Source organism: Sciurus vulgaris (assembly GCF_902686455.1).
Source record: "Sciurus vulgaris genome assembly, chromosome: 8".
Lineage (NCBI taxonomy): Eukaryota > Metazoa > Chordata > Mammalia > Rodentia > Sciuridae > Sciurus > Sciurus vulgaris.
The window spans coordinates 115,884,327-115,911,971 of record NC_136468.1 but is presented as its reverse complement, the minus strand read 5'-3'; the positions used below and the strand labels follow the sequence as shown (position 1 = coordinate 115,911,971).

The 27,645-nt window shown below is 39.9% G+C and overlaps 2 long non-coding RNA genes across 2 annotated transcripts in view; both read right to left on the bottom strand.

Annotated features, from left to right (window-relative positions):
• LOC306668296 overlaps positions 1 to 27,645 on the bottom strand; it is a 547,020-nt gene that overhangs the window by 411,043 nt on the left and 108,332 nt on the right. The window lies entirely within an intron of this gene.
• LOC306668298 lies at positions 325 to 27,645 on the bottom strand. Its single transcript, XR_013765842.1, has 3 exons — positions 27,444 to 27,645; positions 26,188 to 26,298; positions 325 to 447 (listed from the first exon to the last, which is right to left on the bottom strand). It is a non-coding gene; the product is annotated as an uncharacterized lncRNA (long non-coding RNA).

The window sequence follows — 27,645 nt, the reverse complement described above, 5'->3', positions numbered from 1 at the left end:
AGCGGATGATGACACATAATGGGGGGTGGGAAGGGTTAGTGTAAGGGTTAGAGTTAGGGTTAGGGAGGGGGGCAAGAATGGAGGAAGGAAGGACTGTATAGAGGGAAAAGAGGGGTGGGAGGGGTGGAGGGGAGGGAAAAAACAGAATAGAATAAAAGAATGAATCAAACATTACCCTATGTAAATTTATGATTACATAAATGGTATGCCTTTACTCCATGTACAAACAACATGTATCCCATTTGTTTACAATAAAAAAATAAAGGATATTATTGGTATTTTTATAAATGTCTAATACATGAAAATCTATATCACATTATCATAAAATTATTTTAATAATATAGTGTTCTAGTGCCATAGTGCCATTTGGAAGTTCACCTACTAAGCCAAGTGAACTTGGGCAGGTTACTTTACTTCTTCAGTTTCTTCCTTAACTGTGAGGTATAACTGAAATAATAACATAAAGCTCTTGGCACAATACCTGGCACATAGTTAAGTCCTTAGTAAATGTCGGTTTCTATAATTATTATTGTTGTTTTTAGGACTAAATAACAAAATCATACAGACACATAAAATTTACTGAGAGAAGTAGCTCATGCAGTCCAAATAAAAAAGATTTGGCTGAATCAAAAGGCCAGTTTGCTAATTTACAGTAAGAAAAATAACTGTCAAGCTGATGACTATTCATATACCCAGCTCAGCATTTTCCTCCCAGGAAGGAAACATTTAGGAAACCAAATGAGATCAGGGTCTGCTTGGTGAGTACAGTGAAATCAAGCCAGAAAGATGACTGCTTTCTCTCTGACCTATTTCTTCTTCAACTTCAATCTTTCCTATCTCTGCTATAATTTAATATTCTAAGGAAAATTATTTTACGTACTATTGTGAACAAACCCTCTGACTTTCCATTAGCTACAGAATAAAGCCATAAATTCCTTAGAGTGGTTTTTAAGATCTATTTTAATCTGTTCCCAAAGTTTATTTCCAAATGTATTCCCTCTTTGTGTCCAATAAGATGATCTCTACATTCAAGATAATGGGTTCTTTGTTATGCTCTGCAACACGCCATGCTTATTCTTATTTCCTGCCATGTTTATTCTTATTTCATAATTTCCTCATGAAACTCTCCACTTTCCAGAGCCTTTTCATCATTCAAGGTCCAATTTAGGTCCTACCTTCTTCATAAGGAATAGACAATTAATTCCAGTCTATACTAAATGTCCCAACTCCTATGATTTGAATTGCCTTACTCCTTTTCACAAATATTCAAATATAGGCATTCTGACCTAACTCCTGTAAATCTTATTTCCCTAATCAGGTTATAAACTTCTGCACCATTGAGTGGTTTGGGGTTTGGGGTTTGAGTTAGTTTGTATTTATTCTTAGAAAATAACAGTGTTACATATATTGTATAATACTGAATATCAGTGAATAAAGAATTGATGCATTAATGACTGTCCTAATTCAGAAAGTTTGTTTGGCCCTGGCATTTGCTGTACTATAGTTTGGATCTTAAATGTCCCCCAAAGTCCAGACATTAATGACTTGGCTGTCAGCCTGCAGCACTATTGGGATATGAGAAAAAAGACATATGAAAGTTCTGAAGTGAGTCACTAAATTATCATTGACTTCTTTTAATTCTGAACAAATACATTAGTTGGCTTGTGTATTCTGATGGAATTATAGAGTTGAGAGGAGCCATTTGTGAGAATGTTTCAGTTCTTTCAACATTTATAACCTGTTAAAAAATTAGAGAGTTTGCCTAACATAGAACTTCCTACCTTATTTGGCCCAAAGATGGAAATGAAAAATTCTAAAAACATAAAACTAAAATCAATGATAGTTATGTAAACAATTTCCCAGGTTGTGTGGTTAGGGAGAAATTTAACAAGATCAAATTTGAAAACTCAAAGGAAGAATGAGTACTAAAATAATCCTATCAGTCCCTTTCTGAATTTGAGTGGGAAAAATCCTTATCATGACTTTTCCAAAGGAGAGCTATATAAATTGACTGTCTTCTTTGGTAAATAATAAATATTTTAAACTCCACTACAAATTTCCTACAAATTTAGCATGTCTCTGGATTAATTTTATCAACTGCTCAATGCAAATCTGGGGATGATTTGTTCATTCAAAAATACATTTGGATAGCCCAATCAATAAATGGGCAAAGGAACTGAATAGGGAATTCCCAGAAGAAGAAATATGAATAGTCAACAAATATATGAAAAATTGTTCAACATCTTTAGCAATTAGACAAACACAAATTAAAATGACACTGAGGGCTGGGGATGTAGCTCAGCAGTAGCTCAGCCTAGCATGCATGAGGCCCTGAGTTCAACTCCTAGCCCCGCATAAATATATAAATACATAAATACATACACACATGCATCCATACACTGAGATTCCATCTCACTCCAGTAAGAATGGCAATTATCAAGAATACAAGTAACAATAAATGTTGGCAAGGATGTGGGGGAAAAGGTACACTCATACATTGCTTGTGGGACTGCAAACTAGTGCAACCTCTATGGAAAGCAGTATGAATATTCCTTAGAAAACTTGGAATGGAACCATCATTTCATCCAGTTATACCACTCCTCATTTATACCCAAAGGATTTAAAATCAGCATTCTACAGTGATGCAGCCACATCAATGTCTATAACAACTCAATTCACAATAGCTAAGCTATGGGACCAACTTAGATGCTCTTCAACAGATGAATGGATAAAGAAAATGTGGTATATATACACAATGGAATATTAGTCATCCATAAAGAAGAATGAAATTATGGTATTGGCCGGCAAATGGATGGAACTGGAGACTATCATGCTAAATGAAATAAGCCAATCCCAAAAAACCGAAGACTGAATGTTCTCTCTGATATGTGAATGCTAACACACAATAAGGGAGGGGGAAGAATAGAAGATCATTGGATTAGACAAAGGATAATGACGGGAAGGGTGGAGGGATAGGAATAGGAAAGACAATAGAATGAATAGGATATAACCTTTCTATGTTCATATATGAATACACAATCAGTGAAACTCCACATCATGTACAACTGCAACAATGTGATCCTAATTAAGTTATACTCCATGTATGTATAATATGTCAAAATATCCTCCACTGTCACATATAAATAAAAAGAAAAAAAAATACATTTGGAGGAGAAAAATAAAGTATGAATCATGGAAATTCAAAAATATATCTTATTCATCTTTGTTATTCCCTCAGATTGTAACAGTGCCCTGCATCCAGCAGGGGTTAAAAACATCTCTTGAATATTAATTCATATGTAATTTTTTTGTAAATTTCAAACTCAAAACTTAATATGTATATTTTATACCCATTAGGATGATTATCCAAAAAATGGAAAAGATTAAGTGTTAGGATGTGGAAGAGATGAAAACCCTAATCCACTGCTAGTGAATGTAAGAGGGACCAGTCATTGTGGGAAACAGTATGGCAATTCCTCAAAAATTCAAACAGAATTACCATAGTACCCAGAATTCCACTTCAGGATATATAATAAAAAATTTTGAAAGCAGGAAGTCAGATGTTTGTAGACTAGAGCTCATAGCAGCATTATTTGTAATAGTAAAAAGGCAGCAACAATCCAAATGTCTGACAATAGATGTATGAATCAGTAAGTGTGGCATGCACCAGTAGCCCTAGCTAATCAAAGGTTGATGCTGGGAGATTACTTCAGTCCAGGACATTAAAATGGGACCTTGTCTCAAAACAACAAATGTTTTGGTGTGTTTGAATCCATTAACAACAAAAGGCAGACAAATGAATAAACAAAAGGTGGTATATACAAGGGCATGTTATTCAGTCTTTCGAAAGCAGTGAAATTTTTTTTGGATGAACCTTGAAGGCATTATGCCAAGTGAAAAAGCCAGACACAACAGGACAAATACTGAATGATCCCATGGACGAGGTAACCGTAGCAGGAAAATTCACAGAAATAGAATGCAAAATCGAGGTTACCAGGAGCTAGGGGTTGGAAAAAATGGGGAGTTTCATGGGTTGAGTTTTTTAGGGGGTGATTTTTTTTTAAAGGTTTGGAAATGGATAGTGGTGACAGTTACACAACATAGTAAAGGTTCTTAGCGGCACTAAATTGTACACTTGAGAATAGGTGAAGTGATGAGTTTTTCATATAGTGCACCAAAGTAAAAAAAAAAAAAAGAAGTAATATTTAAAACATCTGATTTTCACCTTTTTTGCTTTACAATATAAAAAATGAAGTAAAACTTTTCAAAGGCCTTAATTAATTTCAGTTGGGGTTCTTTTCAGTATTTTAGGGAATTCTGACTAAAATATTTATAAAATAACCCAATTGAAGAAATTTTACTCTAGATCACCCGGGATAGGTTGTTGCATTATCAGTTAATTCAAGATTCTAGATTTGTGCTAATAAAAGAAGATAGAATTATTTCAGGACACTGCCACAAGGTGGTGATAAGGATTACAAACAGTAATATTTAATTTCTCTCAAATTACTTCTTAAGAGCAGCACTAGGAGACACTACTACAATATATTTTATGAGACTGAAAACTATCAAGTAGTCCTTAAACCATCCAAAGTCTCTTGTTGACTTCAAAGCATAACCATTAAATCTGATTCAACACTTCTGTTGCTTCCCTTAAATTTCAACAATTAAAAAACTGGTGGCTGGGGAGATAGCTCACTCAGTAGAGTGCTTGCCTTGCAAGCACAAGACCCTGGGTTTGATCCCCAGCAGCGCAAAAAAAAAAAAAAAAAAAAAAAAAAAAATTTGGTTGCTGTCTATTTCTTCATTGGGAGTTTGAATTATGACACAACATATCAAAATCTCTGGGACACTATGAAAGCGGTACTCAGACAAAAATTCATGGCATGGAGTGCATTCCAGAAAAGAATGAAAAGTCAACAACTAAATGACCTAACATTACAGCTCAAAGCCCTAGAAATAGAAGAACAGAATAACAGCAAAAGTAGTGAAGACAGGAAATAATTAAAATCAGAGCTGAAATCAATGAAATTGAAACAAAAGAAACAATTCAAAAAATTGACATAACAAAAAGTTGGTTCTTTGAGAAAGTAAACAAAATAGACAAACCCTTAGCCACACTAACAAAGAGAAGGAGAGAGAAGACTAAAGTTACTAAAATACAAGATGCAAAAGGAAATATCACAACAGACACCACTGAGATACAGAACATAATGAGAAGCTACTTTGAAAATCTGTATTCCAACTAAATAGAAAGTACTGAAGACATTGACAAATTTCTAGAGACATATGTTCCTTCCAAACTGAACCCGGAGGACATACACGACTTAAACAGATCAATATCAAGCAATGAAATAGAAGAAGCCATTAAAAATCTACCATCCAAGAAAAGCCCAGGACCAGATGGATTCTCAGCCGAGTTCTACAAGACCTTCAAAGAAGAACTCATTCCAATACTTCTCAAAGTATTCCAGGAAACAGAAAAGGAGGGTACCCTACCAAACTCCTTCTATGAAGCTAATATCACCCTCATACCCAAACCAGGAAAAGACACATCAAGGAAAGAAAATTTTAGACCACTATCCTTGATGAATATAGATGCTAAGATCCTTAAGAAAATATTGGCAAACCGTATCCAAAAACATATTAAGAAAAATTGTGCACCACGATCAAGTGGGGTTCATTCCTGGAATGCAAGGATGGTTTAACATCCGTAAATCAATAAACGTAATCCATCATGTCAATAGACTTAAGGATAAGAATCATATGGTTATTTCAATTGACGCAGAAAAAGCATTTGACAATATACAATACCCCTTCATGCTGAAAACACTAGAAAAATAGGGATAGTAGGAACATACCTGAACACTGTAAAGGCTATTTATGCTAAGCCAATGGCCAACATCATTTTTTTTCCTTTTTTTTTAATTGTAAACAAATGGGATACATGTTGTTTCTCTGTTTGCACATGGCATAAAGGCATACCATTTGTGTAATCATAAATTTACATAGGGTAATGTTGTTTGATTCATTCTGTTATTTTTTCCCTTCCCCCCACCCCTCCCAACCCTCTTTTCCCTCTATACAGTCCTTCGTTCATCCATTCTTGCCCCCCTCCCTAACCCTAACCCTAACACTAACCCTTCCCTCCCCCTTTATATGTCCTCATCCACTTATTAGCAATATCATTCGACCTTTGGTTTTTTGAGATTGGCTTATCTCACTTAGCATGATACTCTCCAATTTCATCCATTTGCCTGCAAATGCCATAATTTTGTCATTCTTTATGGCTGAGTAATATTCCATTGTATATATATACCACATTTTCTTTATCCATTCATCAATTGAAGGACATCTAGGTTGGTTCCACAATCTGGCTATTGTGAATTGAGCAGCTATGAACATTGATGTGGCTGTATCCCTGTAGTATGCTGATTTTAAGTCCTTTGGGTATAGACCACAGAGTGGGATAGCTGGGTCAAATGGTGGTTCCATTCCAAGTTTTCTAAGGAATCTCCACACTGCTTTCCAGAGTGGCTGCACTAATTTGCAGCCCGACCAGCAATGTATGAGTACCTTTTTCCCCACATCCTCGCCAACACCTATTGTTGCTTGTATTCTTGATATTCGCCATTCTAATTGGGGTGAGATGGAATCTTAGGGTGGTTTTGATTTGCATTTCTCTTATTACTAAAGATGTTGAATATTTTTCCATATGTTTGTTGATTGCTTGTAGATCTTCTTCTGTGAAGTGTCTATTCATTTCCTTAGCCCATTTGTTGATTGGATTATTTTTATTCTTGGTGTAGAGTTTTTTGAGTTCTTTATAGATTCTGGAGATTAGTGCTCTATCTGAAGTATGATTGGCAAAGATTTTCTCCCACTCTGTAGGCTCTTTCTTCACATTACTGATAGTTTCCTTTGCTGAGAGAAAGCTTTTTAGTTTGAGTCCATCCCAGTTATTGATTCTTGCTTTTATTTCTTGTGCTATGGGAGTCCTGTTGAGGAAGTCTGGTCCTAACCCTACGTGTTGAGGATCTGGACCTACTTTTTCTTCTATAATTTGCAGGGTCTCTGGTCTGATTCTGAGGTCCTTAATCCATTTTGAGTTTAGTTTTGTGCATGGCGAGAGATATGGGTTTTGTTTCATTGTATTGCATATGGATTTCCAATTCTCCCAGCACCATTTGTTGAAAAGGCTATCTTTTCTCCATTGCATACTTTTGGCCCCTTTGTCTAGTATGAGAAAATTGTATTCATTTGGGTTCGTGTCCGTGTCCTCTATTCTGTACCATTTATCTACCTTTCTATTTTGGTACCAATAGCATGCTGTTTTTGTTACTATTGCTTTGTAGTATAGTTGAAGTTCTGGTATTGCGATACCCCGTTTCACTCTTCCTGCTAAGGATTGCTTTAGCTATCCTGGGTTTCTTATTTTTCCAGATGAATTTCATAATTGCTTGCTCTATTTCTGTAAGGTACATCATTGAGATTTTAATTGGAATTGCATTGAATCTGTATAGCACTTTAGGTAGTATGGCCATTTTGACAATATTAATTCTTCCTATCCAAGAACATGGGAGATCTTTCCATCTTCTAAGGTTTTCTTTAATTTCGTTCTTTAGTGTACTGTAGTTCTCATTGTAGAGGACTTTAACCTCTTTTGTGAGATTGATTCCCAAGTATTTTATTTTTTTCGAGACTATTGTGAATGGGGTAGTTTTCCTGATTGTTCTTTCCAAAGATTCATCACTTATGTATAAAAATGCATTAGATTTATGTGCATTGATCTTATATCCCGCTACTTTACTGAATTCACTTATGAGTTCTAAAAGTTTTCTGGTGGAATTTCCTGGTTCCTCTAAGTATATAATCATATCATCAGCAAATAGGGATAGTTTGAGTTCTTCTTTTCCCATTCATATCCCTTTAATTTCTTTGGTCTAATTGCTCTAGCTAGAGTTTCAAGGACAGTATTGAATAGAAGTGGTGAAAGAGGGCATCCCTGCCTTGTTCCAGTTTTTAGGGGGAATGCTTTCAGTTTTTCACCATTTAGAATGATATTAGCCATGGGCTTAGCATAGATGGCCTTTACAATGTTAAGGAATGATGCCACTATCCCTATTTTTTCTAAAGTTTTGAGCATGAAGGAATGCTGTATTTTATCAAATGCTTTTTCTGCATCAGTTGAAATAATCATGTGATTCTTTAAGTCTATTGATATGGTGAATTACATTTATTGATTTCCTGATGTTGAACCAACCTTGCATCCCTGGGATGAAACCCACTTGATCATGGTGCACTATCTTTTTAATGTTTTTGTATGCGATTTGCTAAAATTTTGTTGAGAATTTTTGTGTCGATGTTCATTAAGGATATTGGTCTGCAATTTTCTTTCCTCGATGTGTCTCTGTCTGGTTTAGGTATCAGGGTGATATTGGCTTCACAGAATGAGTTTGGGAGGGTTCCCTCCTCTTCTATTTTATGGAATACTTTGAGAAGTATTGTAATGAGCTCTTCTTTAAAGGTTTTGTAGAACTCGGCTGAGAACCCACGTGGTCCCGGACTTTTCTTTGTTGGTAGGCTTTTGATGACCTCTTCTATTTCATTACTTGAAATTGGTCTATTTAAATTGTGTATGTCATCCTCGTTCAGTTTAGGCAATTCATATGTCTCTAGAAACCTGTTGATGTCTTCGAAATTTTCTATTTTGTTGGAGAACAGATTTTCAAAATAGCTTCTAATTATGTTCTGTATTTCACTCGTGTCTGTTGTGATATTTCCTTGTTCATTCTGAATTTTAGTGATTTGGGTTTTCTCTCGTCTTCTCTGTTAGTGTGGCTAACGTTTTATCAATTTTGTTTATTTTTTCAAAGAACGAACCATTTATTTTGTCAATTTTTTGTATTGTTTCTTTTGTTTCAATTTCGTTGATTTCAGCTCTGAGTTTAACTATTTCCTGTCTTCTACTACTTTTGGTGCTGGTCTGTTCTTCTTTTTCTAGGGCTTTGAGCTGTAGTGTTAGGTTGTTTATTTGTTGAGTTTTACTTCTTTTATTAAATGCGCTCCATGAAATAAATTTCCCTCTAAGTACTGCTTTCATAGTGTCCCAGAGATTTTGATATGATGTTTCTTTGTTCTCATTTACCTCTAAGAATTTTTTGATTTCCTTCCTAATATCTTCTGTTATCCATTCATTGTCTCGTCCAGCGAGTACAATGAAGACTCGGCTCTCAAATGAAGTTTTAAGGTCTTTATTTTTATGGGAGAGCTTCTGAGCCGAGTGCCTGGTTCTTCCTCCTCCTCCACCACCACCGTCTTCTTCTTCTTCTCTTGTTGCGCAGCTCTCTCTCTCCTTCTTCTCTTGTTGTGCAGCTTTCTCTCTCCTTCTTTTCTCTCATGCAGCTGCCACTTCTCTCTTCTTCCTCTCTTGTCGCGCCGTGGCCAACTCTCCTCTTCTCTCGTCCTGCAGCTGCTGCCTGCCCTCCTTGCCTTGCTTGCTCCTGCCACCGGGCAAAGTACGCAGCTTTATGGGGTATAACAGCCAATCACCTTAACGGGTCAGGAGTTTGGCTCATGGAGACTTAATGGTGGGTAATGAGGACATGTACTGATCACGAGCTAAGCACAGACGTGGAGGAGATCAGTCAGCCAATAGAAAGCACTTCCTTAAAGTTTTTTTTCTTTGTAGTTGGGCTTCTCGGTGCCATCTTAGGGTGAGGCCAGCCACCACTGCGAGCCCTACAGGGCAGCGGCCCCCAACATCTTCCCCTTTCTGTTTTATTAATAGGCTTAGGATCAGGTCATCATGATAGCTCATGTGTCGAGCACCATCCTTACCCGTCATCAGAATTCTGACCTCCAGGCGTCAGAACCCTGTCTTAGGTTGGTATGGGCCCCCATGAGCCTATCTGTGACTCTGGCTCCCCGGGATCGTGCCTGTCTTAGGTTGCATAACAGCAGAACATATTCTTACCCGTGTTTGGTATCTCACTCACCTTGGGATGAGGACCTGTCTTAGGTTGATATATGTCTCTGTTTGCTTACCCGTCATTGGCTACTGACCCAGCATATTTAGCCACACCTGGGGAGATGTGCCAGTTTTAAGCACCAGAAGTGCCATTTTGATGGTCTGATGTTCTCCCTGTTGTTGGCGTCTTACGTGCATAAGGCATCAGATCATTAGTCCAAACCCAGTACCATAAGTATTCCAAAGGCCATGATGTCTGCCCATGTTTCAGTCTCTAATCATAATTGAGTGGCAAGGTTATCAGGAGTATAAGATCAGTTATGCCAGCCTTTAAGTGGGCATCGATAACCTTTTGTGTTTGTAAAGCTGAGGCGGCTCTTTCAGCTATATTATTGACAGCTTGTGCTATTGGTATTGTAGTAGCTAATGCTGTCGCTGCTGCCGCAGCTGCAACAGCAGACAAAGCCACCACTGTAACCACTGCTGCTGTAATGCCGAAGTCTCTTTTGTTTCTAGGAAAGAACGGTCTGTGAATCAAAGAGAACTGCAGGCAATCCTGTCGAAGTATTGGTAAAAATAGAAGAGGTATTAGTTAATGGTAAAGGATGATGACGTCTTAGATGTGGGTCTTCTTAATCTCCCTGGGATCCAGACTGGTGTTTTTTCACCCTGTGGGAAAACACATATGGAGCCTCGACTCCAGAATAACACTGGATCCGGGCCTCTCCATTGTCCATTGAGTACATCCTTCCATTGTACAAGGACCTTTGGAGCTGCTGTAGGATTTTCGTGTCTAGCTGCGGCTGTTTTTCCATCTTTGTCCAAATTTAGAAAATTTAAAGTAAATAATGCTATGTTTAGTTTATCTTTAGGAGACCTGTATGTGTCTCCTATTCCCCCTTTTTGTTTATTTAAAACAGCCTTTAGTGTTTGATTGGCTCTTTCAATGATTCCTTGTCCCATAGGATTGTATGGAATTCCAGTGGAATGGGAAATATCAAAGGTACTTAAGAAATTTTTAAATGATGCAGAAATATATGCAGGCCCATTATCTGTCTTATATTGTTTAGGCTTTCCCCAAGTCGCAAAGGCCTGTAAGCAATGTGATATTACGTCTTTTATTTTTTCTCCACTATGTAATGAAGCAAATATAACCACTGAGTAGGTATCAATAGTTACATGAACAAATTTGAGATTTCCAAACTCTGGAATATGTGTTACATCCATCTGCCATAGATGGTTGGGCGATAGGCCTTTTGGATTAATGCTATTATTAGGTGAATTTATGTATGTTACACAATTATTACAGTTTTTTACAATGGTTCGGGCTTGTTCTTTGGTTATATTAAATTTTATTTGTAAGGTTTTAGAATTTACATGAAATTTGCTATGGAAGTTTTGTGCTTCTTCTATTATAGAAAAAACATGAGGATCCCTTGTGGCTAGATCAGCTATATTATTGCCCTGTGTTAACGGACCTGGCAAGTCTGTGTGAGCTCTTAAATGTCCTATGTAGAATGGCTCTGTTCTACTCCAAATGAGTTTTTGTAATGCTAAGAGTATGTTGGATATGGTGGAATTTTTGTTGATTAGACAGGCGTCTTCCAGTTGTTGAACTGCATTAACAGCATAATGGCTATCCGACAGAATATTTACAGGAACTTTATGAAAATCTTTTAATGTTTGTTCTATTGTTAATAATTCTATTTGCTGTGTGGAAGCCTTTGGAAAAAGAAATGTTTGTACCTTGTCTTTATGAAAATATGCTCCAGTACCATTATTGGAACCATCAGTAAATACTACCACTGCTTGTCTTATAGGTTCCCTTTTTGTAATTTTTATTTGAATCACAGGATTTCTTAGATAAAATTGTATATATGAATGTTTTGGATAATGATTGTCAAATTGGGCAGCAGTTGTGAACATAAGAATTGCCCAATCATTGTTATTACTGCTTAAGTAAGAAATTTGTTCTGAATTATATGGGGTTATTATCTTGTCTGGAGTTTTTCCAAATACTATGATGGCTGATTTTAATGCCTTGAATATTATTTGTGCCATTGCTTCAGGATAAGAAACTATTGTTTTTCCTGGAGAGTAGGGTAAATGTATCCACATTAAAGGTCCTTGTTGCCAGAGGACTCCTGTAGGGACTAAATTATTTGGAAGTACTATGAGTGATAGAGATGCCGACAGATCTATACGATCAACCTGTGCTTCGTCTAGTCTTTTTTGTACTACATCTAGGGTTTTTCTGGCCTCCTCTGTAAGTTTTCTGGGTGAAGAAGGATGAGTATCTCCCTTTAAGATATTAAATAATGGTCCTAAATCTTGAGTAGTTAATCTAAGGTAAGGCCTTATCCAATTAATATCACCTAATAACCTTTGAAAATCATTTAAGGTATTAAGATGGTTGAGTCTAAGAGAAGTTTTTAGGGGTGTAATGATTGTGCTGTTTATTTTAGTGCCTAAAAATTCTTGAACTTGTTGTCTTTGTATCTTTTCAGGTGCTATAATAAGTCCTCTTGTGTTTAAATGACTGATTACATCAGTAAATACCTTATCTAGTATTGTTTGTTCTGGGTGGCAAATTAATACATCATCCATATAATGGTATATAATTATATCTGGGTACTTATTTCTGATTGGTATTAAAGCACAATTTACATAAATTTGACATATGGTTGGACTATTGGCCATCCCTTGGGGTAGGACTTTCCATTCATATCTGGCATCAGGCTGTTCATGATTAATAGAGGGGACCGTAAAAGCAAACTTTTCTATGTCGTCAGGGTGGAGAGGAATAGAGAAAAAACAATCCTTTATAGCTAATATTATTGATTTCCAGTCCTTTGGTAATGCTGATAAGACTGGTAGGCCCAACTGAATTGGCCCCATGGATTGCATTACGGCATTGATGGCTCTCAGGTCATGTAATAATCTCCTTTACCTGATTTCTTTTTTATAACAAATATGGGGGTATTCCAAGGTGATGTGGAGGGCCTTATATGCCCTGCCTCTAATTGTTCTTGTACTAATTCCTGGGCCGCTTTAAGTTTTTCTGTATTTAGGGGCCACTGAGGGACCCAGATTGGTTTTTCTATATTCATCAGTGGCCCCGAGGAAAAACCCAATCCCTGTCTATCACCTTTTTGTTTAATTGATATTGGTTCCGTTATGCCTTGTTCATTGATTCCTAAGCCCTTTCCCCACTTGTGCCCTTGTTTTTTCATTATGTTTTGTGCCTGTTCACTGTATATTCCTTCTGTGGTTATTTTCATCCCCATTTGATTTAAAATATTTCTACCTCATAATGTCACCGGGATTTGTTCTAAGACATATGGTTGGAAAAGTCCTTCTTGACTTTCTGGGCTTTTCCATTGTAGCCACATGGAGCTCTTTTTTGGTTCTGTGGCAATACCTAATCCTCTCAATGTTTGATTTGCCTTTTGTGTGGGCCAATCCTTTGGTCAGTCTTTTTCTGCTATGATACTTGTATCTGCTCCCGTGTCTAACAATCCATTTATAATTTTCCTTCTTACACTTAATTCTAACATAGGTTTGTTTTTTAGTTCCACAGTAAGGCAGGCCAAATCGATACCTGTAGATCCCATACCCTTATCTCCCCTAAAACGTTGTTGTGACAGGAATGAGCCATGAAGACTAGGTAGTATACAAAGCTGAGCTATTCAGTCTCCCGGAGAAATGGAGATAATGCCCTGAGGTGATGAAGCAAGCACTTTAATTTCTCCTGTACAATCTTGATCTATGACTCCTGGAACTATCATTAATCCTTTGAGTGCACTGGAGCTTCTGCCTAATAATAGTCCCATGGTATTCTCAGGTAGGGGACCCTTAAAGTCAACAGGTATGACTTGTACTCCCATTTCTGGCATTAGTATTGCTCTGGTGGTAGAGCAGAGGTCCAGTCCTGCACTTCCTGGTGTTGCTCTCCTTGGTCTATCACTGGATAATGTGTCCTGGCCACTTTTTGAATCACCCCATACATTTGTGCCGGGCCCTGGGGTTGTGGGCCCTGTCCCTCGTTTTTTGAACTTCCACGAGGAAGGATAGGGTTACCATCTACATCTATCATAAATCTACATTCACTAGCCCAATGATATCCCTTTCTACATCTTGGGCAGATTCCAGGTTTAGGCCTTCTCTGGGGTCTGTCTTGCTGTTTTAACTGGGGACATTGTTTTATAAAGTGTCCTTGTTGTTTACAATAGAAACATGATCCTGGGGGTCTTCCTCTCTCAAAGTTTAGCCCTTGCATCCCTTGTGTAATAGCTGCAGCCATAACTTGTCCCTGGATGACACTTTCATTTATGTCTCTACATACCTTAATATAGGCACTGAGGTCTTTGCTTTTCCAGGGTCTTATTGCCTCTTTACACCATCTATTAGCCTATTCGTATGCCAGTTGCTTTATGAGGGGCATTGCTTGATCTACATCCCCAAAAATGCGTCCTGCTGTTTGTAGTAACCTAGCCACAAAATCAGCATAAGGCTCATTGGTTCCCTGCAAGACCTTAGATAATTGGCCCTGTAGGTCCCCACTTCCTTGTATAGTTTTTCATGCTTTAGTTGCTGCAGCAGCTATCTGCATGTAAATAGCAGGATTATAATTCAATTGTGCCTGTTGTCCTGTATATTGACCCGTCCCCATTAACATTTCTATATCCCATTGTGGATTTCCTGCTGCCATATTTCTTCGAACTGTGTCAGAAGAATATTCTTGCCATGCTGTTTTCCATATTAAATATTGTCCCCCAGATAATGTCGCTCTAGACATTTCCCCAATCATCAGGTGTTAAGTTCATGGCCTCTATTGATTCTATTAAAGACAGCGTAAATGCTGCTTGTGGGCCATATGACATGACTGCTTCTTTTAATTATTTTATTATTTTAAAATCTAAGGGCTGATGATATCTTTGTTGTGACCCTGGATCCTCAAAAACAGGAAACATAGAGCTCCAGTCCTTTTCCCATATATCCTCCTCATTTACCCTTTTGTTTTTTGTATGTTCTTCCCTATTGTCATAATACGGATTATAGGCAGGGGGGGCTGTTGGTACAATATTGAATTTAAACTTTCTTCTTTTTTCCTGTCCCTCTTTTTTTACTATCCTCTCTAGTTCCTCTTCTGAAAGTTCTTCCTCATCCGAGGAACTTTCCCTTTTTGATAATCTTTCAGAGGTTCTGGATCGTCCCTCTTTTATCTCCTCTAAAATATCTTCTCCTTTTGCTAGCGTATCTTTAAACGTTGGCCTCGGGTCAGTTAAGCACCTGCGAATCAACTTCCAAATTGCGCTCGTGCCCACCGGCAATGGTTCTACTTTCTCCCTCTTTCTTAGATCCTCTCCTAAGTGATCCCACTGTGGTATATTTAAGAGTCCCTCACCTAAAAACCACGGTGCAGCTTCCTGTATTGTTCTGAGGAAAAGCCTCGCAGTCTTTGTTTTTAGAGGTGTTCCATTTGCTTTTAATAAGTCTCTAAGCGGACCCTCCGTTCTGATGCGTGATGTTTCGCCACCCATTTTCTAAAGCTTTAAATGCTACCCACACTACAATGCTAAGTCACACTAAAACAATTAAAAACAGTGGCGCTCTGCAACAATACGATACAACCAAAGACATGAACTCTTGACAAACAACAAGCACACAAAATCTTAATACCTGGCCAGTCCACTGGGGGTTACTCTACCCAGTTAACTGTACCTGGACCCTCTTCGACCCAGCTCCGCTGGGGGTTAATTTACCCAGCCCCCTGTACCTGAGCCCTCTTCGACCCAGCTTCCTGTATACTGATTTAACCTTTCTTAACTTATTTTACTTGACTTGTTTAGTTTTAACAGCTCTTTTACCTGGATATTACTTACCTCTTTTGTGGCGGTGCGAGGGGTCCCGGGTTTCAGCACCACTTGTCTCGTCCAGCGAGTACAATGAAGACTCGGCTCTCAAATGAAGTTTTAAGGTCTTTATTTTTATGGGAGAGCTTCTGAGCCGAGTGCCTGGTTCTTCCTCCTCCTCCACCACCGCCGTCTTCTTCTTCTTCTTGTCGCGCAGCTTTCTCTCTCCTTCTTTTCTCTCATGCAGCTGCCACTTCTCTCTTCTTCCTCTCTCGTCGCGCCGTGGCTGACTTTCCTCTCGTCCTGCAGCTGCTGCCTGCCCTCCTTGCCTTGCTTGCTCCCACCGCCGCGCAAAGTACGCAGCTTTATGGGGTATAACAGCCAATCACCTTAACGGGTCAGGAGTTTGGCTCATGGAGACTTAATGGTGGGTAATGAGGACATGTACTGATCACGAGCTAAGCACGGACGCGGAGGAGATCAGTCAGCCAATAGAAAGCACTTCCTTAAAGTTGTTTTTCTTTGTAGTTGGGCTTCTCGGCGCCATCTTAGGGTGAGGCCAGCCACCACTGCGGGCCCTACAGGGCAGCAGCCCCCAACAATTCATCATATAATAGCATATTGTTTAATCTCCAGGTGTTGGAATAGTTTCTGTTTTTTACTCTTTCATTTATTTCTAACTTCAATCCATTATGATCTGATAGAATACATGCTAGTGTCTCTATCCTCTTGTATTTGCTAACATTAGCTTTGTGGCATAATATATGGTGTATTTTAGAGAAGGATCCATGTGCTGCTGAGAAGTGTATTCACACGTGGTTGGATGGTATATTCTATAAATGTCTGTTGAGTCTAAATTATTGATTGTGTTATTGAGATCTATGGTTTCTTTGTTCAATTTTTTTTGGAGGATCTGTCCAGTGGTGAGAGAGATGTTTTAAAATCACCTACTATTATTGTGTTATGGTCTATTTGGTTTCTGAAATTGAGAAGGATTTGTTGGACATACATGAATGAGCCACTGTTTGGGGCATAGATGTTTATGATTGTTATATCTTGCTGATTTATGCTTCCCTTAAGCAGTATGAAATGTCCTTCTTTATCCCCTCTGACTAACTTTGGCTTGAAGTCCACACTATCTGAAATGAGGATGGATACTCCAGCTTTTTTGCTGAGTCCATGTGCATGGTATGTTTTTCCCATCCTTTCACCTTTAGTCTCTGAGTATCTTTTTCTATGAGGTGAGTCTCTTGCAGGCAACATATTGTTGGATCTTTCTTTTTAATCCAATCTGCCAGTCTATGTCTTTTGATTGATGAATTCAGGCCATTAACATTCAGGGTTATTATTGAGATATGGTTTGGTTTCCCAGTCGTTTGGTTCATTTTTTAAATTTTATTTATTTATTTATTTATTTGACACGACTTGGTTCCTCCTTTATTTGACAATTCCTTTAGGATAATTCCTCTAGGATAATTCCTCCCTTTGCTGATTTGCTTCTTTGTTTTTATCTCTTCCTCTTGGAATATTTTGCTGAGAATGTTCTGTAATGCTGGCTTTCTTTTTGTAAATTCTTTTAGCTTTTGTTTATCATGAAAGGATTTCATTTCATTGTCAAATTTGAAGGTAAGTTTTGCTGGGTATAAGATTCTTGGTTGACATCCATTTTCTTTCAGAGCTTGAAAAATGTTGTTCCAGGCCCTTCTAGCTTTTAGGGTCTGGATTGAAAAATCTGCTGATATCCGTATTGGTTTCCCCCTGAATGTAATTTGGTTCTTTTCTCTCACAGCCTTTAAAATTCTGTCTTTATTTTGTATGTTAGGTATTTTCATTATAATGTGCCTTGGTGTAGGTCTGTTGTAATTTTGTGTATTTGGAGTCCTATAAGCCTCTTGAACTTGATTTTCCATTTCATTCTTCAGATTTGGGAAATTTTCTGATATTATTTCGTTGAATAGATTGTTCATTCCTTTGGTTTGTTTCTCTAAGCCCTCCTCAATCCCAATAATTCTTAAATTTGGCCTTTTCATGATATCCCATAGTTCTTGGAGATTCTGTTCATGATTTCTTACCATCTTCTCTGTTTGTTCAACTTTGTTTTCAAGGTTAAATGTTTTGTCTTCGATGTCTGAGGTTCTGTCTTCCAGGTGTTCTATCCTATTGGATATCCGTTCTATGGAGTTCTTAATTTGGTTTATTGTTTCTTTCATTTAAAGGATTTCTGTTTGGTTGTTTTTGAATATCTCTAACTCTTTATTGAAATGATCTTTTGCTTCCTGTATTTGCTCTTTTAACTGTTGATTGGTACGATCATTCAATGCTTGCATTTGCTCTTTCATCTCATTGTTTGCTTCCCTGATCATTTTAATGATGTACATTCTGAACTCCTTTTCTGTCATTTCTTCTGCCATGCTGTCATTGGGTTTTATTGATGTAACATCTAGATTTGTTTGCGGCATATTCTTCCCATGTTTTCTCATGTTGTTCAGGTATCAGTGGACCACTGAGATATTGCAGATTTCCTGTATTGACTTATAATGTCCCTGAAGATTTCTAGTATATCTCCTCTTAGCCTTCAGTGGGCAGAATTGTTGGAGGAAGTTGATAATGCTGTGCTCCACAAGGAAGCTGCCTCTCTAGGGGTGGTGGCCTTCAGGTGGGGTATATTCCCTGCTAGTGGGCAGAGGTGTCTCCACTTGTTGACCAATGGTCATCCAAAGGGTAACTAGGCTGCGGGCTGAGGCAAGGCCTATTTGGGCCTGTGTCTCTGGTTTTACCGTCCTTGTGGAAAAACCTCACCCGGCAGGGAAGACTCACCTGGTGGGGAGGTCGCGCTGGTCGGTTCCCCTCCTAGAGGTTCCCCTCAATCTACAACTACTGCCTGGGCTGGGCTGCCTTCCTCTGCAGGGTTCCCAGGGGCCCGGCCCTACCTCCTGGGCCTGGGAGCCTCATCCTTCGCAGATGAGTCTCCTTAGGCTGCCTCTCCTCAGAGAATCTGCCCGCAGTCCTGGAACCTTTGCTCCTCCCCTAAGCATGTCTCTGTGCAGCTCTTCCACCAAGAAGACTCCTAGGTTCTGGACCCTGCTCTGCACCTAATCGCCTGGCTATGCAGCCCCTCCTCTGAGCAGCCACCTGTAGCCCCGTATAATCACTCCAAGTCCCAGAGACACGCCGCATGCCTCTTCCTCCAGACAGCCGTCCGGTGTTTCAGTGCGGTCACTAGGAGTCCAAGCAACTCACTGCGAGCCTCCTCCCGCCAACCGCCCGTAGCCCTGGGCAGTCACTCCAAGTCCAACTGACCCGCCCCGTTCCTCCTCCTCCTCCAGGTAGCCCCCCGGGTGTTCAGGAGCGGTCACTGTGAATCACTCTGAGTCGCTCTGAGTCCACGTGACCCACTGCACGCCTCCTCCGGGCAGCGGCCCGGAGCTCTGGTTTGGCCACTGGAGACAAAGCGACCCACCGCGCTTCTCCTCCAGGCAGCCCCCCTGTGTTCAGGAGTGGTTGCTTTAAGTCCAAACAACTCACCACTCACCTCCTCTGAGCAGCCGCCTGGAGATCCAATGCAGTCACTGCGAGTCCAAGCGACCCGCCGCGCTCCTCCTCCTCCTCTTCCTCCTCCTCCTCCGCACAGGCCCCAGTGTTCAGGAAAGGTTGCTTTGAGTCCAAACAGCTCGCCATGCAGCTCCTCCTCCAGCAACCGCCCGTAGCTCTGGTATAGTCACTCCGAATCCAAACAGCCACGCTTCTCCTCCTCCTCCTCAGGGCAGGCCCTGGTGTTCAGGAATGGTCGCTCCAAGTCTAAACAGCACGCCGAGCAGCTCCTCTTCTGGCAACCACCTGTAGCTCTGGCGCAGTCGCTCCAAGTCCGAGCGCCTCGCCGCACTGCTCCTCCTCCTCCTCCTCCGCGCAGGCCCTGGTGTTCAGGGGTGGTCGCTCTGAGTCCAAACAGCTCTCCTCGCAGCCCCTCCTCTGGGCCGCCGCCCGGAGCCCCACTGGTTGCTCCAAGTCCCAGTGCTGAGTGGCCTCCTCTACGATTTTCCCAGTTGTCCGAGTTCACTGCTCCAGCAGGGGGAGGGGTGTCTCGCCGGGCAGCTTTACTTCACAAAGTTCCCTGCGTTCCGGTACTACTGCCCCATCCGGGACGACTCCCCAACAGGAGAGACTCACCTGGCTGCTTTGAGTTGGTCCCAAGTCTCTCAATATCTCCTCTTTTGAATCCTGAGTCCTGGAGCAACATGAAATGCAGCCACTCTCTAGGCCGCCATCTTGAAACTGCCCAACATCATTCTTAATGGAAAAAAACTGAAACCATTCCCTTTAAAAACAGGAATAAGACAGGGATGTCCTCTTTCACCACTTCTATTCAATATTGTCCTGAAACACTAGCCAGAGCAATTAGGCAGACTAAAGAAATTAAAGGGATATGAATAGGAAAAGAGGAACTTAAGCTGTCACTATTTGCGGATGACATGATTCTATCTTTAGAGGATCCACAAACCTCCTCCAGAAAACTTCTAGACCTCATCAATGAATTCAGCAAAATAGCAGGCTATAAAATCAACACACATAAATCTACAGCATTTTTATATGCAACCAATGAAACAGCTGAAAGCGAAATGAGGAAAACAACTCCATTTGCAATAGCCTCAAAAAAAATAAAATACTTGGGAATCAATCTAACCAAAGAGGTAAAAGATCTCTACAATGAAAACTACAGAACACTAAAGAAAGAAATTGAAGAAAACCTTAGAAAATGGAAAGATCTCCCATGTTCTTGGATAGGAAGAATTAATATTGTCAAAATGGCCATACTACCTAAAGTGCTAAACAGATTCAATGCAATTCCAATTAAAATCCCAATGATGTACCTCACAGAAATAGAGCAAGCAATCATGAAATTCATCTGGAAGAATAAGAAACCCAGAATAGCTAAAGCAATCCTTAAAAGGAAGAATGAAACAATATCAGAACTTCAACTATACTACAAAGCAATAGTAACAAAAACGGCATGGCATTGGCACCAAAATAGGTAGATCAATGGTACAGAATAGAGGACACGGACACAAACCCAAATAAATACAATTTTCTCATACTAGACAAAGGTGCCAAAAATATGCAATGGAGTAAAGATAGCCTCTTCAACAAATGGTGCTGGGAAAATTGGAAATCCATATGCAACAGAATGAAACTAAACCCCTATCTCTCACCCTGCACAAAACTCAACTCAAAATGGATCAAGGACCTTGAAATAAGACCAGAGACCCTGCATCTTATAGAAGAAAAAGTAGGTCCAAATCTTCACCTTGTTGGCTTAGGATCAGACTTCCTTAACAGGACTCCCATAGCACAAGAAATAAAAGCAAGAATCAACAACTGGGACAGATTCAAACTAAATAGCTTTCTCTCAGCAAAGGAAACTATCAGCAATGGGAAGAGAGAGCCTACAGAGTGGGAGAATATCTTTGCCTCTCATATTTCAGATAGAGCACTAATTTCTAGAATATATAAAGAACTCAAAAAACTCTACACTAAGAATACAAATAACCCAATCAACAAATGGGCTAAGGAAATGAACAGACACTTCACAGAAGAAGATGTACAAGGAATCAACAGATATATGAAAAAATGCTCAACATCTTTAGTAATAAGAGAAATGCAAATCAAAACTACACTAAGATTCCATCTCACCCCAATTGGAATGGCGATTATCAAGAACACAAGCAACAATAGGTGTTGGCGAGGATGTGGGGGAAAAGGTACACTCATACATTGCTGGTGGGACTGCAAATTAGTGCAGCCACTCTGGAAAGCAGTGTGGAGATTCCTTAGAAAACTTCGAATGGACCTACCATTTGACCCAGCTATCCCACTCCGTGGTCTATACCCAAAGGACTTAAAATCAGCATACTACAGAGATACAGCCACATCAATGTTCACAGCGGCTCAATTCACAATAGCCAGACTATGGAACCAACCTAGATGCCCTTCAATTGATGAATGGATAAAGAAACTGTGGTATATATATATACAATGGAATATTACTCAGCTATAAAGAATAATAAAATTATGGAATTTGCAGGCAAATGGATGAAATTGGAGAATATCATGTTAAGTGAGATAAGCCAATCTCAAAAATCCAGAAGAGGAATGATCTCACTGATAAGCGGATGATGACTCTTAATGGGGGGGTGGGAGTGGGACAAGAATGGAGGAAGGAGGGACTGTATAGAGGGAAAAGAGAGGTGGGAGGGGTGTGGGGAAGGAAAAAATAATGGAATGAATCAAACATCATTACTCTATGTAAATTTATGAATATGCAAATGGTATTCTGTTACTCCATGTACAAACAGAAACAACATGTATCCCATTTGTTTACAATAAAAATAAATTTTAAAAAAAGAAAGAAAAAAAAAAAAAGAAAATACACTAAGATTCCAACTCACCCCAATTAGAATGGCAATTATCAAGAATATAAGCAACAATAGGTGTTGGCGAGGATGTGGGGAAAAAGGTGCACTCATACATTGCTGGTGGGACTGAAAATTAGTGCAGCCACTCTGGAAAGCAGTGTGGAGATTCCTTAGAAAACTTGGAATGGAACCACCATTTGACCCAGCTCTCCCACTCCTTGGCCTATACCCAAAGGACTTAATCCTACTACAGAGATACAGCCACATCAATGTTCATAACTGCTCAAGTCACAATAGCCAGACTATGGAACCAACCTAGATGTCCTTCAATTGATGAATGTATAAAGAAACTGTGGTGTATATATATACAATAGAATATTACTCAGCTATAAAGAATAATAAAATTATGGTATTTGCAGGCAAATGGATGAAACTGGAGAATATCATGCTAAGTGAGATAAGCCAATCTCAAAAATCCAAAGGAAAATGATCTCACTGATTCACTGATAAGCAGATGATGACACATAATAGGGGGTGGGAGGGGGGCAAAAATGGAGGAAGGAGGGACTGTATAGAGGGAATAGATTGGTGGGAGGGGTGGGAGGAAGGAAAAAATAACCGAATGAATCGATCATCATTACCCTATGTAAATGTATGATTACACAAATAGTATGGTGTTACTCCATGTACAAACAGAAAGAACATGTATCCCATTTGTTTACAATAAAAATAAATTAAAATAAAAAATAAAAAATGAAAAAAAATAAGAATTTGCTATCTTCTGCGACATTATTTTTCAGTCTGGGCACTCAAGAAGGCAGCAACCTGTCACTTACGGTCCCTGTCCTTTTCAGTTCCAGATCATTACCTGAGGCCTTCCCAGAGGAACACAACCTACATGGAGATCATTCTACCCATCAGGAAAGACCAATTTGAAGGAGACACAAATTGATATGCAACTCTGAGTGGACATGAAGGTAATAAATAATCACCAACACATGAAATTATGTTTTGTAGGATGACATTGTGTGCAGAACCAGTAGGAACTTATTTTTTGAACTTATATTTGAGAACTTATTTCATATTGACTGGCTTCTGTCTGGGTGCCAAAGGATGGATACAGTTCTGAAGCTATAGCCAAGTTCATGAACATTTATCTTTGCCTCTATCTCTAAAAACTATCCCAAATAAGTTATCAATAAAGTCAATTTATACACACAGCCTTCATTAAAGATTTCAGTTCTACAAATTCTTATTTCTCTTTTTTCCTCAGTGATACTTAAAATTGAAGATTCCAGAATCACCTTCATATATACACTTGTAAACACCACAGACTGCCCTCCCTGCTGCAAATCAAATAGCTATTTCTGTTAGACAGTTTTCCACTGCTGTGATCAATATATCTGAAAGAAACAACTTATAAAGAGGAAAGACTGGGTTTGGCTCATAAGTTTAGAGGAGTCCTTTGTTGGTTGCCTGCACTGTTTTGGTGCCTGTGGTGAGGCAGAACATCATGGCTGGGAGTGTGTGGTGGAGCAAAGGTGCTTACCTCATGGTGAGTGGCAAGCAAAGGAGAGGAAGTGGCCAGAGTCCCAATATTGCCTTTAAGAGCACATGCCCAAGGACCTCCCTTCTTCCTACACCACAAAAGGTTGTGCCATCTCCTAATAGCACCCGGGGCTGGCAACCAAGTCTTTAGCATATGGAATGTTGGGGGACATTTAAGATCCAAACAATAGCACTACTCCATACCCCCAATGGAAACTAGAATAAAATAACATCCTAACATAGAAATGAGAGGATTTGAAATAAAGCAGTAAGCATAAAAGAGTCACATTTGACTTTAGTGAGGAAGGAGACAAAGATGAAAGGGGACTCTCCTCTACTCCTCTCTCCTCTAAGTCTTGAGTAAGGTCCTGGGATGCAAAAGCAACATGTAGCTTTCAGGGGCATGTTGCTGCCAGGAGAGAAAAGGTCTTACACCTCCTTTTCTCTACTGCTTCTAAAGTGGTGGGCAAAATGTCTGATTCTGTTGGTTTGAAGGAAACTAAACATTGCCAAAGGACAAATAAAGGAAATCATATAGGCATGTTGTTCTCCTAAAATGCTACTTCCTTTGTGAAGTTGTCTTGATTCCCTATTTAGAACTTACAGTTTCCTTTTCTACCCTCCATCATATACTTTCTACTTCCATGAGTATTTGCAAACTATTTGTATTAGTTAGGGTTCTCTAGAGCAACAGAATCAACAAAAAGTATGATTATAAAAAGGGGATTTATTAGATTGGCTTACATGACCAGAAGCTGGATAGTCCATAGTGGCTATCTGCAGGTTGGGGAACTGGAGGAACCAGTAGCTGCCTAGTCTAAGAGGTTGAAGCCTCAGAACAAGAGGGATCAATGATGCTAACCCAGTCTGAAACCTAAGGCTTCTAGACAATCCCTGGAGAATCACTGGCAGAGTCTGCTTTGGAAGAGTGAAGGAGCAAGATTCTGATATGCTCAGACATTGCACCAGCAATCTAGAACCTGTTCGAGAAGAATCAACTTTCCATCTGCTGCCGCTTCCTTGTTCTTCCAACTTTTATTTCATCCAAGCCACCATCCTATTGGATGGTGCTGCCCACACTTGGGAGGGTCTCCACTTCAGTTCGATATCCCATATGCCAATCATTCCTAGACACACCCAAAAGCCCCTTAATCTTTGCCATCTCTTGATCCAAACAAGCTGACAATTCAGATTAACCATTATACTCTTTTCCATGTAAGGAATATGTTTATGAGTCTCTCTCTCATTAAGCCATAATCATCCACAGCTCAGCAACAAAATCATTATGTCTCTGATCCATATGGTACCAAGTAGAGTGCTTTATAAAATAAATGTTCGATAAATAAACAAATACAATGGCATTGGCTTCTTAATAACTGGAAGTTATGATGATTTTAGGAGTTCTATTGAAAGGTGAAAGCAAGCAGCAAAAATAAACCACCCTTCCTACTTAAAGACTTTCTAACCAATCTCTTTCCAGTAAGTACAGTTGCACTGAATAGGGACACCTCTAGAGATGTCCTGGGAATTCATTTTATATTCAATATGTGTATTTTGATAAGTCTTCAAGTACCCCATCTTTTGGGAAAGATATCCAAGGTTTAACTGAACTTGATGGACAACATTCCAATTGGTTTAAGTAGGCAAAAGTGAGCTCTGTTTGCTGTGTCACAATGTGTTGTCTGATTTCTCAGATGAGATTCTAAATGTTGAGAGCATGACTCCACAAGAGTCTACTAACAAATGCTGCCAAAATGATTAAGAGCAAAGACAGAACCATGAATTCCTTTTAATTGGAATGAAAAATCATCCTTAGCATGCAAAGATCTCATTAGAGACTGATGAGTGACAGATGTTTCAAATACAGTCAAATGACACGGATATTTCGAAAGTGAGAAAAGCAAAGCTTGCCAGTAAAGCTGGGTGCAGTGGTGCAGGCTTGTATTCTAGCACTGGTGAGGCTGAGAATGGAAGATGGCTGGAACTGAGGAATTCAAGACCACCCTGGGCAGCACAGCAAGACCTCATCTCAAAATAACTAAATCTAGCCAGTGAAAGTTACTTCAAATAAGATTTTGCTCCTGTCCTCTTTTCACCTGTTTTGCCTGTGACTATGCATATAAGGTTTGGTAAAACTTTAACTGGAGAACTTTGACTTTTGTCATCAATAAAGATCAATTTCTAGCACAATGCACATTTTCCCATCCCTAAACAAGATATTTTGCTTTGACAGGGATGATTTCCAGTCACTTATCACTAAAAGGTTGGGGGTAGGAAGCAGAAGCTGGGAAATTGTTTGAATTAGTTTACTCAATCATCTATTGAAAACCTTCCATGAACATAACAGATGAAATAAAATTAAATGTGTTGAAAAGCTAATAGGAAAGGTGAACACTTTACCCACAGCTCCTACAGCAGCATCAGGGTCAGGTGTTCATTCATCCACTCAGACTCTAAACAAAAGGCTCCAGGAAGGAATGAGCAGGGAAGAGTAGGAGAAACTTCACAGCAGTAACTAGAAGAAAGAGGACAATTTATTGTTTCAGTCTACCAATGTTTACTGAATACCCATTGTGGTGTGCCAGGCACTGTGCAGAGTATTGAGAATCCTAGGGTGGTAACTCAGGCCTCCAATGCAGCTTTTTTATAGTCTAGATGGTTAAGACAGAAGTAGAGGTTAACAAAGAAATGACATCTAGGCTTAGATGAGCTCTGTGAAGGAAAGAGAATAATAAAATGTGAGAGAAAATAACTGAGTGGAAGCACTACCATTAGTATGAGGCAAGGGGGAAGGTTTTTGGATGTGGTGTTAGTTAACTGAGCTCAGACCTGAAGGCAGGTGACAATTAGGACAGCAAACATAGGGGAGCCAGTCATCCAGGCAGGGAGTGTGTTAATAGTGAGGTTGCATGGTTGGAACTTCAAAAGCAGTTACTTCTGGGAAGTATAGGATTAAAGCAGTACTCACCTGAAAGTGATTTTGCTCCCTGGGGAGCATCCGGCCAAGACTGGAGACAGCTTTGATGGTCAGGACTGGGGAGAAGGATGCTATTAGTGCTGAGACTGAGAAAACCTGCAGGGAAGGACTATGTCATCAGAAATTGCGGTTTTCTTCATTCTGTTCTAAACTCCTGTCCTCAGCAGCTTGTATCTTCTTTCTTTCTGGCAGGAACAAAGTAAGAACAGGCATCATCAAGTGGCCCACTCATTCCTCCATCGTCTTAGAAAATCCCATTGCAGAGATTGAAGGGACTCCAGGAAGCCTTGGAAAGTTGTCCAGGTTAGAAAAGGTGTACTTGGACACATGGGAAAAAGCTGTGAGGAGACCGGTCCTGCTGCTGCCAAGGATTACCTCTGAGGAAGGGTCTGAGCTCAGGGTAAGGAGAATCCATGTAGACTTTTTAGTTTGCATAATTACACATTAAGGTTGAAAATACACAGTGGGTCACTAGCAGGAAAGAAGTGGAAGACGCCCTGGAAAACCGAGGAGCGAGGCTCCTTGGATCCCTAACCCTTCCTTCTGTTCAACTCTAGGCTACTCCACCATCTCGCCTGCCAGGGCCCCTGTGGCCCTGCCTCTCGGAGACCCGCCTGGCAGCGTCGCGTCTGTCAGCCCGGAGGTCCCCCAGGCCCTCGCCCCGATCCAGCTGGGCGACTCACCTCGGCGGGAAGGCGCAGCCTCAGGGCGCCCCGAAGCAGGCTGTCCTCATCCCACGGGTTGTCCCAGCGGGGCAGGACGGCACACAGCTTCCCGAAACCCCGTGAACATGGTGCGGGTCACTGGCCGCGGCCCCCGGCTCCCACGGCGGCACGAGCTCGGTGCGGGTCCCTCAAGCCCGGAGTGCGGCGTGAGCCCTCAGAA